Below are 14,152 nucleotides of genomic sequence, written 5' to 3' on the forward strand. Positions count from 1 at the left end.
GAAATTGGAGCATCAAGGAGGAAGGCCCGGTCCCTGTCCTTGATGCCCGTTAGGTTAAGCCACAGATGCCTCTCCATGGTGACCAGTGCAGCCATAGAATGGCCGATAGCACGGGCCGTCTGCTTGGTAGCACAGAGAGACAAATCTGTAGCCCGGCGTAGCTGTGCAAACGGCGTCTCATCAGTCACCCCGTCAGTGCTCACATCATCCAGCAGGTCAGCCTGGTATTCCTGCAAAACTGCCATGGTGTGCAGGGCAGCACCAGCCTGACCAGCTGCCTGAAAAAGCCTTCCCCACCAGCGCAGATGTAAGCCTGCAAGGCTTGGTGGGGAGAGAAGGTTTTTTCAGGGACGACGATGTCCCAGGGGAGAGATAGCTCGCGAGTGTCTCTTTCACATGGGGCACCGTCGTATACCCCCGTGGTTTCGCACCAACGATAGTCGAAAAAGTCGACGTCGATGGCACCAACACACGGGAGGAATAAGGCTTCTGCCACGAGCGAGATAATTCGCTGTGGAGATCCTCGAAAAAAGGGAGAGCGCGATGTTGTGGCTCCTCCCCCCGGCCGACAGATATCTGTCGTCTAGCTTTGAGCCTCTGGGGGCCTCTTGCTCCAGCACAGTCGAGCTTGAGGCGGTCGACTGCCTTAGTCACCACCCCGAGAAGCTCCTCAAGCGCCGCGTTGTCGCGAGAGGAATGTCCCCGAGACGGCACTATCCAACCCCGCAGAAGCAAGGGATGCCTCGTCCTCTGCCAGATCCGAAGAAGCGCCGGCGCACGCTTCGCATTCGGACGCGAGGACATCGCGGTTTGGCGAGCGCACGGGAGACACGGACGGACCCGCCTCTCGTGCTTCGGCTAAATCAAACCGCGAACCCCAGGACGAGGAAGAGGCGGCTTGGTCTCTCTTAAAAAATGAGAGCCGAGCACGAAGAACTCGGATGCCGAGAACATCACAGAGTTCGCACTCTCCCTCAAGCCCCAGGGCAGCATGGTCAGCCCCCAGGCACTCAAAGCAAAACTCATGCTTATCAAGATCGGAGAGGAGCCTCACACAAGGAGGCACACATCTCCGATCTGAGTCAGACATGATAATGTAGTTTATATATTTAGGCTAAGTGACAATGTGCTTAGTGACTAAATGTATATAAACTACTTCGCTAAGCTATCTTTCTTTCTTTCTTTCTTAGAGTTAGAAAAACAAGAAAAGAGGGAGACTTCTCCCTCACAACACGTACACACAAAGCGGTCCTTGAAGACAAAAGAACCTTAAGACGCGTCCGCTTTCATGCGTGTTTATAACCTGCAGGTGCTGGTGTATTTAGCCACGTCACCTGCCGAGGTTATTTAAAGCCAAAAAAATTTGGCGTGTTTGACACACGTGCTTCACAACTGGTCGAACAAAGACTGTTCTCCCATAGCGTTTGAAATGCAGCATCGAGTGTAGCTTTTGAAAGGGAACTCAAAGTATCGCGTGAGTAGACTCTCCTCTCATTCTCTTCCCGCTTTATTCTAAACGTCAAGACCCTCTCCTCTCGTTCTGTTCCCGCTTAAGTCTAAACGCAAAAGAGATATGCAAAATGGATATTCGACGTTTTTTTTACAAACCTACAGCTAAAGGAGTGGAGGTACCTAACTCTGAAACGTCTGATTTTTGTTCTACTGCAATACTGACACAGCAATCGAGGCCGCATCAGAGAACACATCTGGCCGTGGAACCTGCAGCACCAGCAGTACTGCTGCCGTGTCAACGGACACACCTGCTCAACCCTCAGCTGGATCCTATTGCACATAGAGAACGATTTGACTGCAAATTTACCTGAAGAGAAGATCGTGGACATCTACGCAAATCGGAAAAAGAGGCAGATTCTCCTACATTAGGTAAGACATAGCCTACGTTTTTATTTCTCCTTTGTTTAGCCTTGTTATTGGTAAATGTATTTTAAATGTATAAATTATATAGGTAATAACTAATAAATAATTGAAATGAAGAAAATATGGTATGGTATTTAAAAAAAATCTGAGCTCATGGATAGACGGTAGGTGCCCCTCCAGGCAAAAATGTGAAACTCTGCCTATGGTGGTAAGTGTGTGGGGCATCGATATTGATACCGTGCAGCTTACTTTGCACGTGATGCTATTTATGGATTATGATTGCTCCATTAATAAGTAATTAGGGCCCGAGCATGGAGGAGCAAGCCACCGGCTTGCACCGTAGTGCAGAGCCCTTTTGTTTCTGTGTTGTTTATTATTAGGGCCCGAGCATGGAGGAGCAAGCCACCGGCTTGCACCGTAGTGCAGAGCCCTTTTGTTTCTGTGTTGTTTATTAGGGCCCGAGCACGGAGGAGCAAGCCACCGGCTTGCACCGTAGTGCAGAGCCCTTTTGTTTCTGTGTTGTTTATTTTTTTTATTATTAGGGCCCGAGCACGGAGGAGCAAGCCACCGGCTTGCACCGTAGTGCAGAGCCCTTTTGTTTCTGTGTTGTTTATTCTTCTTCTTCTTCTTCTTCTTCTTCTTCTTCTTCTCCCTCTTTGATCGCTAATTTGAAGGCCTAAACATGCTCAAAAACTCACAATAATTTGCACACGCATCAGACCTTGCAAAAATTTACGTCTGATATGGGTTTTAAAATTAGGCGTGGCAAAATGGCTCGCTAGCGCCACCTAGAACTGCCCAGGCCGCTACGCAATACGTACATGCACCAAATTTGGTGGGCTGATAGAACACCCCGAATCATTAAGAAAAGTCTCTTGGAGCATATCTCTAAACCCAACAGGAAGTCCGTTATTTTTGATTTCCTGTGCAATTTTGTAATTTGTTTCAATTTCCAGTCGTCGTACTTTAACGAACTCCTCCTAGAGTTTTAATCCGATCAACATCATTTTCATGTCATTCTCATCTTGAGGTCTTTGCGAAGCTAAATTGCGGAGATCTTGACTTTTCGTGGGGGAACGTGACCCTGGCGGCCTGCCAAAGTTTGGCGTTTCGCCATGAACAGGAAGTTGTTGTAACTCAGGCCTACAATGTCCAACAGGCCCCAGACTTCACCCAGACTTCACACATTTGATAAAAGTCCTGGCCTGAAGACATCTACATGGTAATATTCAGATACAGTTATAGCGCCACCTGCAGGAAACAGGAAGTGACATGTTTTAAACTGTGATTAACTCCTCATAGAGATTCAAACAGGTCAGCATCATATTTGGCCAGTATGATCTTCAGACCTTTGTGATGATACATTGCAAGTTCCTGACTTTTCATTGAGGGGCGTGTCCGTGGCGGCCTGACAAAGTTTGATGTTTCGCCATGAAACAGGAAGCTATAGTAACTCAGGCACACAATGTCTGAACGGCCTCACACTTCACATGTTTGATAAGAGTCCTGGCCTGTACACATATCCATGTCAGTGTTCACTCATAGCAATAGCGCCACCAGCTGGCAAAAGGGAATGTGACACATTTAAATAAATAACAGGAAATCAAGTACATGTAAATAAATTAAAGTCTTTCTATAATATAACTTCCTAGACCTTTGTGACGATACATTGCAAGTTCCAGACTTTTCATGTGGGGCGTGTCCGTGGAGGCGTGACAAAGTTTGATGTTTCGCCATGAAACAGGAAGCTATAGTAACTCAGGCACGCAATGTCCGACCGGCCTCACACTTCACATGTTTCATAAGAGTCCTGGCCTGAACACATATCCACGTCAGTGTTCACTTATAGTCATAGCGCCACCAGCTGGCAATAGGAAATATGGCACGGAAAAATCTATAATGTATCTCCTTATATGCACGTTGCCCACCGTTCACTGTTCATGAGACCGACGGGTGGTGATGGCACAGGGTTGCGGTTGCACTTTTGCGCGAGGGCCCGATCATCGCTGCTTGCAGCTTTAATTTATTTAAGTATTTCTTTGTCTGTATGCTAATGAGGGGGGGCGTGTTTCACCTCAGACATTAGCAATCGATCTCAGAGCAGCGGTGCTGAAGCTTTGAGGCCACATGGACACCTTGTGGTGTGACCAAACGAAACGAGGTTGACGAAGTTGCATAGAGAAGGCAATCTAGTCATTTAATATCACCCTAACTGTATGTAGATAGGGTTACCACACATAGCCTACATACTCTTTATTAGGGACATTGCCGTAAAACATTATCCGGTCGAGATTTCTAAAATGTCTTTGCACACATGAACAGAAGCTGCACAACAACAGGTCTGCTATGAGACACTTGGAAGAATACACTTGGACATGGAAGCGCGTGAAATTATCCACTAGTGATCACATTTATTGTAAATGCGCTGGATGGAGCTGATAAGAACTTGAGTTGTTTGTCGAGACTCATACAAACCAGCTCAGAACGCTGAGAGAAACCAGCGCATTTCACTGAAGACTACGCAAGCATTATGATCAGTGCGTTTGAAACGCGTCTGCAAATACAGTTTACATTCGCGTTTCCTAACTTTGCAATGCATAACACATGGCATTTCGAATGCTTAAATTATAACGCATATTTCTATAGGTGTAATTTACGGGTGGGTCATCTCCCCACCACTTTTTGCCCAAGTCAATTTTGTCCCCACCACTTATTGGAAGAAATAAAAAATACGGAGTGTCTATTTACCGTTGCTTTGTAAGCAGAGGCAATTTCTAACAACTCCGCCCATCAGTTTCAGATTGGAATAGACAAAGTGTAAGAAAGGCACACAAACATCAACTTCTCCAGTGGCGTAGAGCGTAAAGCGTGTGTTACCTACTTCATGTCGTCGTGGGTTTGGGACTGCTGTCTGCTGGACTTTTTCCCTGTCACATATCAGATTGTAAGGGTATTTATTTGTAATAAACTATGAAAATATTTGAAAATGGCTGTTCAAGTCACACATGTACCAAACATTTTGCGCTTAATTGCACTTTGATGATATATATTTGTCCTTATTGTTCTCGACATGCCGTTGCTATCATCGATTGCAAGATTAATTACATTTTGATACTTGCTTGTTAGAAAACTCCAATAAATGGAAAAGTCACAACTTTGTAGTTTCATGAGTTCAAAACAAAATTTAGAAAGTTTGTTGTATATTTGTAGCCTATCTGGCAATGCCCGTATAATAAGTGAAAATAAGATTTTTTTAAAGATATTATTTTTCCATCTGTTTCCCCTGTATAACTTACTTGAATGTTTGTCCTTATTAGCAGGGGGTTCCCAAACATCTCAATCCTTGACCAAACAACAGGTAATCTGTGTCAAACACAAATTTTTAGCATGGGGAAAACACATTCGTTTCAGTAGTTTTTATTTTATCACAAATTAATACGTTTATTTACGTACGGCAACAGCCATCCTTACATATAATAAAGCACAACATGCTTTAAATGATCTATTAATGAAAACATGATATAGTTTAAAAACAAATGGAAGCAGATCTGATATGTGGAAATTTAGAATAGTGAGTTTAGCGGATTCGTACGGTGGCGTATTGCTGCCACGTATTTTTCCACTCAATTATGTCGTTAAAACGAGATATGTTGTTTAAACGAAATAAGATATCTCGTTTTAACGACATATTATTTCGTGTTAACTACATATTTGAGTGGAAAAATAAAATGTAAGTGGCAGCAATACGCCACCGTAGTAAAGGGATAATATGACATCTCATAATAATTACACAATTCCTGGACTCATCAGCCAAAGAACAACAGAACACAACAACAAGGAAGTGGGTAGGACCAGAGCGAAACCGCACTAAAGTAGACCAGGATCGGATAAGGGAAAAACTACAGAGCTTCCAATGGATTAAGTCCAGATCCTCGGGGACCGAGAAGGATAATTAGAATACTTGTGACCCTAACGAGATAGAGGGGTAAGTTAGAAAAGACTCTTAAAAAGAAAAAATATGCTATAAATATAAATAAGACTGATAATACCCACACAGACTTTGGGATTTGATATAAACCATAGAAATTGGACATTTATTAGGGGGTCTGAAGTGAAAATGAGTCATAGCGTATAACTAAGGGAAAAACATTTATACTCTACCCCGGGACAAAACTTGGACAACCGGGTTACTCTCAATAATTAATGTTTGGTGTTTGATATTAGCCTATCATTATTTTTCGAACCTGTTTAAGTTAAAAGTCGAAACCGATTGAACAGGGACAGTTAGGAAACCACTACAGTGCTCTGTACACCTGAGAGTGTTTTCGATGGCACTGTAGAAAGGCCCTCGACGGACTCGCGAGGACTTCCTCTCGATTTGAAGGTTAAACCGTGGACTTGGAAGTCAACTGTCTTTTGTTACGTTTTTTATTTTTGTTGCTAAGAATGTATGTAAATTGTTCATTATGTTAAGTGGGTTGTCATGGGAAAGGGTACAAATAATCACGTGGTCCGAAATTAAGGTATGCATAAGCAGGAATATAAAGTAATTACACTTAATGTCAATGGCTTGCACAGTCCGATTAAGAGAAGCAAGATCATCGCTAAAATGAAAAGGGAAAGAATACAGGTAATTTATTGGCAAGAGACACATTTACCCTCATCAAAACATGAGAAACTGAAGAAAATGGGTTTTCAAAATACATATTATTCATCTCACAAATCCGGGCGTAGAAGAAGAGTGGCCATTTTGATTTCTAATAGTATAAATTTCGAATTGATATCTAAAACTAAAGACAAAGAGGGCAGGTACATTCTAGTAAGAGGCAAATTAGACAGAGAGGAAGTCACATTGCTCAATGTATATGCCCCGCCGGGTAGCACCAAGGGGTTTTTCAAGAAAATATTTAACTCAATAGCAACAGAATCACATGGAACACTTATATGTGGCAGAGACTTAAATGTCCAACTCCAGCCAAGGCTAGATACAACAAACCCCTCTAAATCAAAGAACCCAAATGCTAAAATGATTCAGAAGTTACTGAAAGAAATGGATTTGTGTGATATATGGAGAGACCAACACCCAACGGATAGGCAATTTTCCTTTTACTCAGCCGCACACAATATGCATTCAGGAATTGACTATATATTTATGGAAAACTCAGACAGACACAAAATCAATAATTGTTACATGGGGATTAGAGATGTGTCTGACCACGTGGGGGTATATCTTATCCTACATCTCGGAAATCGAAAGTAAGACAACCTGGAAACTCAATACAAGTACAGTATATTAAACGACAAAATGATTCAGAAACAGATACAGAACGAATTTGAATTGTATTTTCAAGATAACGATAATGGTGAAGTGACGCCTAGCACTCTGTGGGATGCTGCTAAGGCAGCACTCCGGGGTAGAATTATTGCTATCTCGTGTGCACGCAAAAAAGAAAAACATAAAAGGTTATTAAACATACAAGAAGAAATGAGAAATCTGGAGACAGAATATGCTAAACATAAAGACTTCCGAACATTGGCTGATCTAAACAAACTAAAACAAGAGCTGAATGGGATATACGATGACGAAATAGAAAGACAAATCAAATTTGCTAAACAACGATACTATGAGACGGGACCTAAAGCAACTAAACTATTAGCATGGCGGATACGGAAACAGCGGATAAAAAATACAATAAATAGAATTAAGAATCCGAGGACACATAAAATAGGCAATGAATTAAAAGATATTCAGGAATCCTTTGAGTTATTCTACAAAGACCTATACACTCAACCAGCTAGGCCAGATACCCCAATCCTTAAAAACTTCCTAGAATCATTAGATTTACCCTCAATAGGAGAACAACAAAATGATGCACTAATGGCCGAAATTACGGAGGAACAATTAAATAAGGCAATATCAAAGTTGAAAGCAAATAAGGCACCGGGCGCAGACGGATTTTCGTCTGAATTTTACAAAACATTTCGAGCACAAATAACACCCAAGTTACTACATTGCTTTAATTATATATTGAGAGGAGAGGTAGCTCCACAGTCCTGGAAAGAAGCAATTATTTCGGTCATCCCAAAGGAAGGGAAGGATAGGGAGGAATGTGGTTCATATAGACCAATATCCGTCCTAAATGTGGACTACAAATTATTTGCCTCTATTCTATCTAAAAGACTGGAGGGTATTGTTCCAGAGATGATAGATCTGGACCAAACCGGATTTATATTGAATAGACAGACACAGGATAATCTAAGGAGAACGGTGCAAATATTGAGTCATATCACAAAAGAAAATAGAAGTACAGTGTTATTGAGTCTAGACGCTGAGAAAGCTTTTGACTCGGTGGGATGGGTCTGTTTGTATCAGGTGTTAACTAGATTCGCTTTAACAGTAAATGTATTAAGTGTATTAAAACTTTATACTCCTCACCAACAGCCAGAATAAAAACTAACGGACATCTATCCAAAACAATCACTCTAGAAAGGGGGACACGTCAGGGTTGCCCACTAAGCCCCTCTCTGTTCTCATTATTTATCGAACCATTGGCACAAGCAATAAGAGAGGACTCTGAGATAAAAGGAATTATAATTAAAGGAGATGAACACAAGATATGTATGTACGCAGACGATGTTCTGCTATTCCTGTCAAGCCCTAATTCTAGCCTTCCTAAACTGAGGACTCTCTTAAAAACATACAATATATACTCAGGATACAAGATAAATATACATAAGACCCAAGCACTTGTATGTAACTTTAGGCCTAATTTAAGCATGAGGCAACAATATAAATTCAAGTGGAATTCCTCTTCGTTAAAATATCTAGGTATAACTTTAACAAAAGACATATCGAAACTCTATGAACATAATTATGGACCTATCGGCAAAGAGGTTAAATCTGACATTACTAACTGGAACTTGCTTCCACTAGATATGTGCAATCGCATAGAAATAATTAAAATGAATGTGTTGCCACGGTTACTTTATCTTTTCCAATCCTTGCCGTTGGACATACCACAAAGACAATTTAGCGAATGGGATGCGATGATCTCAAGGTTTATCTCGAATGGCAGAAGGCCAAGAATACGATTTAAGACACTGCAACTGGCAAAGGAGAAAGGAGGGCTGGCCCTGCCGTGTTTACAGGATTATTTCTATGCTGCACAACTGAAACCCCTGATATGCTGGTGTATGCCTAGCTATGAGTCTAGGTGGAAAACGCTGGAAATCTCACAGATGGCCACTCCTCAGCAATCATTGCTTGGGAATAGAAACCTAGCAGAAAGGAACTATGGGAACTTGAATGTGTGGACTGTATTTTTAGTCAAGCTATGGTTTAGGGTCCTGAGGAAATTAAAAATAGAAAATCAGGTAGGGCCACTGAAGTGGATAGCATATGACCCAGATTTTGAACCCTCTAAACTGGATGCAGGGTTTATATACTGGGCACAGAGGGGAATCACTTCGTATTGCTCGATCACTTCGAAGGGAAAGTTACTGAGCTACCAAACATTGTCGGAGACATATGGACTTGAACAGCAAGATTTTTATAGATACTTACAAGTTAGGAATTACTTTAATAAGAAACTTAAGAGTACAGAAATAGAGGATAATAACATAATCACAGCATTTACTAACGCATATATAAATGGGGTAAATAAGAAGTTGATATTGAAATTATACGGATATATACAAACTAGCAAAAAGCATACCTCAAATTATGTAAAACAGAAGTGGGAGAAAGAAGCTGATACACAAATAATGGAGGAAGAATGGACAGATATTTGTTCTATACAGGCAAGCACAACAAATTCTAGATTGTGGAGAGAGTTTGGATGGAAGAATATAATACGATTTTTTATTACTCCCAGGGTAACAGCAATACGAACAGGTGAACAGGGCCTGGGTATGTGCTGGAGACAATGTGGAACGCAAATAGCTAACCATTATCATATCTTCTGGGAGTGTTCAAGAATACAAACTTACTGGCGGGAAGTAGCAGCAGAAACTGGAAAAATAATAGGAGAGGAGTTGGATTTCTCATTTGACACGCTGTACCTAGGAAAAATACCTGAAAGTATATTGGATAGTGATAAATATCTGTTAAAAATACTCTTAGCAAGTGGCCGGAAAGCCATAACCCGAAAATGGTTCCAGAGAGACCCTCCAACAAGGGATCAATGGAGGGAAATTGTGGATGACATATATAATATGGAGAGGCTTACATTTATGGTGAGATATAAAATGGACAAATGCATTGAACATTGGGTGAAATGGATTATGTATACAAGCCATTGAAGATCAAAGTGATAAAAAAGTACTATTCTGACTCTGTATTGCCCATGATGACCTGTTGTTTCTTATGTTACCTGTTCTCAATGAATAAAAAAAAGTTTTAAAAAAAGTATCAAAATGTAATTAATCTTGCAATCGACGATAGCAACGGCATGTCGAGAACAATAAGGACGAATATATAGCATCAAAGTGCAATTAAGCGCAAAATGTTTGGTACATGTGTGACTTGAACAGCCATTTTCAAATATTTTCATCGTTTATTACAAATAAATACCTTTACAATCTAATATGTGACAGGGAAAAAGTCCAGCGGACAGCAGTCCCGAACCCACGACGACATGAAGTAGGTAACACGCTTTACGCTCTACGCCACTGGAGAAGTTNTTATGCGTTTTCCCCGTTCATTTCATTTTATTTCATTTAAGTTACAGTTTGCACATTTAATATTAAAAGAATAACTAAAAGGGATATTTTTTGGGCCACGCCATGGCCTTTTTAAGGAGGGGCATCAATGACCGCTAGGGGGGCACGGCCCACCGCGCCGGCGCTGTCCATACTGCAAAAAAGTGTAAATGAAACTCTGCAGCAGTTTGAAAATGAGATTTCTGAATAGAATTAAATCAAAGTGAACAGTGTGGACATGACGGAAAGTATGAGTTTGAATTGTTTAAGCACATAAACTTTGTTTTGCAAATGTGTCATGACCTTGGTTGGACTACTTTATTTTATTAAGCTTAACAAATCTTGCTGTGAACAAATGTTGTATGGACAAAAGGATACATCTTGTTTGAATCAAGTTTCGATTGATTTTTGTTTATTTGTTCACAGATTTTAGGAAGCTTAAATGTTTAATATTATGTGAATGTTGATAAGACTTACACAATGTTTTTAATCTGTGGGTTAAATGACATCTGACCAATCAAAGCTGTTTTTTCTGCTTATGTTTTTATGTTTATGTTACTTGGTTGTGCTGTAAAACAATACTTTTTGCACGCTTGCTTGTTTGTATTGTTACTTTTGAAATGCATGTTCTGTAAAACTGAATTTAGTAAATGTCTACAATATTTCTCCACATGTACACATGCTTATTTACTGAAATATACAATCCAAAACTGGACCTGTGATCCTCTCAATGAGGACTTAACCCTGAAACCCTGCAAAAATGTTTTGTTCCATCTAATGGCTGTTGTAAATGGTGAATATCTGAATATGATCATGATCAATAATCTAAATATGTTCATCCCGCAAAAACTAAGCATCAAAGTGTCCATTCTGAGAGATTATCTCTGAATCATTCTGAATAGAATAAAAACAAAGTGAACTCTGTGGACATGATGGAAAGTCTTTGTTTGCGTCATTTGTGTACTGAACCTTTGTTTTGCAAATGTGTCGTGACTGTGGTTGGACTAGACCTTACAGATCAGTTTGGTTTGCTTGTCAGAAATCTGAAAGAAAAGATTCCTGCATCATAAGATAACATTTGTTTTATTATATGTGATGATTCATTAGCCTGTACTGAACCATATACAATTGTGTATAGAGAGCCTTCATCTTTACAATTGAACTACTCTTTGTTCCAATATTGTACTGTTATGACCCACACCCAAGTTCTGTACCTTGATTTGGAGAGATTGCAAATTAACTTTAAAACATATTTTGTCCATTTTTATTTATATTTAAACACTGTTAATGACGTGTTCATCACGAAAGAGAATCATTTTAAAAACTGCATGAAGTGAGACTTTAACGGAGTAAAACAACCGTAAAGTAAATGTATACATTTTCAGATACTGAATATACTGTATATAATTACATAAATCTGAATTACCAGTATACCTAAGACAGCGGGGTGGACACACTAAGGTAAAATTTGTCGCTACATTATATGTAAATGGAATTTAGCAAAATACTTCAGAATTTATAGTGATTAATTCCCACTTTCTTCCTCCTCGTAATTTTTTGATGAAAATTGCCTAACAGAGTGGACATGCTTGTACTTGTTATAGAATTGTATGTATGACCCATAACACCCTCCCTGTTCATCTGTCTAACCCAGAATGTCATATGATGACATTGCTATTGTTTCCTGAAAAGATGATACAAATATTTTGTCTTGTTTTATTTATTTTAAATTAAGTAAAGTTTCATTCTACACTCACCTAAAGGATTATTAGGAACACCTGTTCAATTTCTCATTAATGCAATTATCTAATCAACCAATCACATGGCAGTTGCTTCAATGCATTTAGGGGTGTGGTCCTGGTCAAGACAATCTCCTGAACTCCAAACTGAATGTCAGAATGGGAAAGAATATTACAGTCAGTCGGCTTTATTAGATTCCAGCTGTACACCTCCCACACATTGACCACAAAATATCCATTGCTTCATTATATAAGATTTAAATACAGTATATATTAATAATGAGGTGATGTCGTGTGTGAGGAACATGGAAAGCAGCAGAAACGTTCTTCGGCCGACAGAAAGAGGGACGGATCCTTTGTGTTTGAAGCCCACGAGGCCTGGAGGGATTCCCACAGTTCGCTTCCAACACCTTTCTAACACACGGTGAACTCTGTGACATCACACTACAGGTCGGAAGCAGACTAATTCCATGCCACAAACTAGTTCTTGCCTGAGTGGTTCCATAGTTCCGAGCCATGTTGCTCTCAGACATGGCCGAAGCCAAACAGGACCTAATCGAGATACGTGGTTTTGACGCAGAAGCCATCCAGGACCTTCACAGCTGACGCTGACGCTGGATAACTTTCAGCCGTTGCTGTCTGCGGCGTGTATCCTGCAGGTGGAGCTGATCGCTCGGGCCTGTTGCGAGTTCATGAAAGCTCATTTACATCCATCTAACTGTCTTGCCGTATGAACGTTTGCAGAGAGTCACAACAGAGTGGAGCAGATGGACATGGCCGACCGTTACGCCTGCAAGCATTTCAGCGAAGTGGTCGACTGTGAAGATTTTGTCTGCCTTTCACCGCACCACCTGAAAACGTTGCTGGCCTCCAGTGACCTGAACATACGGTCTGAAACTCAAGTGTACAACGCTGCAGTGAAGTGGCTGAAAGCCAACGTCAAGCATCACGACCTCTGGCTGGATCAGATTCTTTCTCAGGTGCGTCTGCGGCTGCTGTTGGTGGATTTCCTCATGCCCACTGTGGCTAAAGAAGAAACTATCAAGACCAGTTTGAACTGCAGAGACCTCTTAGATGAAGCTCGCAATTACCCCCTGCACCTTAGTAACAAAAGCATTCCTGACTTTGAGTATTCGATCCGTACAACACCCCGCAAACACACGACAGGTGTGATATTCTGTGTCGGAGGACGGGGTAGTTTCGTGTGACCCTTTCTGCAGTATTGGGAGTTACTCCATTGCTAGAAACAGCTGGTTCTTTTCCCTGAAATGAACAGCACATGGAGATATGTAGGAGTGATTTTAGTGGGAGGGAAGGTTTATGCTGTTGGAGGTCATGATGGCAATGAAGATCATGGAAACATGGAGTAGTTCGATCCGCACACAAACAAGTGGATGATGAAGGCATCTATGAATACTGAACGAAGGGGGATGGCGTTGGCTGCTCTGGGGGGTCCCATCTAAGCTATCGGTGGTCTGGACGATAACTCGTGTTTCAATGATGTTGCATAAAATGGCATCGAGTCGGATCGCTGGAGCGCCGTTGCCCCTATGAACACACCAAAAGGAGGCATCGGTTCTGTGGCTCTCGGGGATACGTGTACGCCGTCGGCGGAAATGATGGGGTGGCATCACTGTCCAGTGTCGAACATTTTGACCCTCATCTGAACAAATGGACAGATGTGAGGGAAATGGGGCAGATGCGCGCTGGAAACGACATCAGTGAACTCAATGGTTGCCTCTATATCTTTGGAGGTTTTGATGATAATTCTCCATTGAGCTCAGTGGAGCGCTTCGATCCCGGGATGAACCGATGGCAGTATGTGGCAGAGCTGACCA

The 14,152-nt window shown here is 41.2% G+C and overlaps 1 pseudogene; it reads left to right on the forward strand.

The window, feature by feature from the left end:
• Positions 1-543: 543 nt before the first annotated feature.
• Positions 544-14,151, forward strand: LOC130560347 (kelch-like protein 8; annotated as a pseudogene).
• Position 14,152: the final 1 nt, after the last annotated feature.

The sequence above is a fragment of the Triplophysa rosa genome, linkage group LG10 (assembly GCF_024868665.1).
Source record: "Triplophysa rosa linkage group LG10, Trosa_1v2, whole genome shotgun sequence".
NCBI lineage: Eukaryota > Metazoa > Chordata > Actinopteri > Cypriniformes > Nemacheilidae > Triplophysa > Triplophysa rosa.